This window comes from Heterodontus francisci, unplaced genomic scaffold (assembly GCF_036365525.1).
Source record: "Heterodontus francisci isolate sHetFra1 unplaced genomic scaffold, sHetFra1.hap1 HAP1_SCAFFOLD_43, whole genome shotgun sequence".
Classification (NCBI taxonomy): domain Eukaryota; kingdom Metazoa; phylum Chordata; class Chondrichthyes; order Heterodontiformes; family Heterodontidae; genus Heterodontus; species Heterodontus francisci.
In genome coordinates this window covers 10,120,579-10,121,452 of record NW_027141852.1, presented here as the reverse complement: position 1 = coordinate 10,121,452, position 874 = coordinate 10,120,579, and the positions used below count along the sequence as shown (strand labels likewise).

Genomic DNA, 874 nt, shown 5'->3' with positions numbered 1-874 from the left:
GGATTTTGTTTTCACAGAAATTGCTTGTTAAATACAAATCTGATTCCAACATGTCAGTAACAGGACAGAATGGGAACCTTTTAAAAGGATGAAGCAACTATTTCAGTGGCTTCTCACTGTCCCCCTGAAGCCTGTGTGAAGGGGAATTACCAATAGTCTGTAATTTATTACTTCCACACTGAGTTTGAGTTATTTGTCGTGTGAAAGATTGCTGAACGGAGTCTTTTACTGTCAGTTACGGATGAGAAGTTGACGAAAATTGGCAAAATAAAGCTGTTCATAAAATAGCACCAGCAATTTGAGTCGGTAAAAGCAAAATTGTGTTTTAAAAGTTTATTTAAACCGCTACGGGAAAATAGATTTTTATGTACTTTTCCAGTCGATCACTTCTTTTCCACAGTGAAATTGGCGGCTTTCACAAATTCAAATATTCTGCCAGGTTGACAGGTTCAACCAATGATTTTTTGTATTTTGTGCTTCGAGGTTCTCTGATTGAAACATTTCTGAAAGCTAATGGCCGTGTGGCTTAATGGATAAAGCATCTGAATTCGGTATATGCGATGATATCATCAGAAGAATGCAGGTTCGAGTCCTGCCACGGTCATTTTGACCCAAAGGGATGATGCAGGGCTTTGGGGATCAAGTCGGGGACTGAACAGATTGGAAACCCGACATGGACTTGATGGGGCGAATGGCCTCCTCATGTGCTGTCACTGACTTTATGAGAAGAGGGTGACCAATCAGAAGTGGGTTGGGGTGACAGCGGGCTCAAACTGCAGGAATTCCAGGTCCCTGAATGACTGAGCTGAAACTGATCAGTTTCACTGCAGGAAACACCGTCTCGGGGGAAATAACTTCACAAATAATTCCATTT

At 41.5% G+C, this 874-nt stretch overlaps 1 non-coding gene across 1 annotated transcript; it reads left to right on the top strand.

Annotated features, from left to right (window-relative positions):
- The first annotated feature begins 515 nt into the window (after nucleotides 1-515).
- trnar-ucg (transfer RNA arginine (anticodon UCG)) lies at nucleotides 516-604 on the top strand. The gene is given in 2 exon segments: nucleotides 516-552; nucleotides 569-604. It is a non-coding gene; the product is annotated as a tRNA-Arg (tRNA).
- Nucleotides 605-874: the final 270 nt, after the last annotated feature.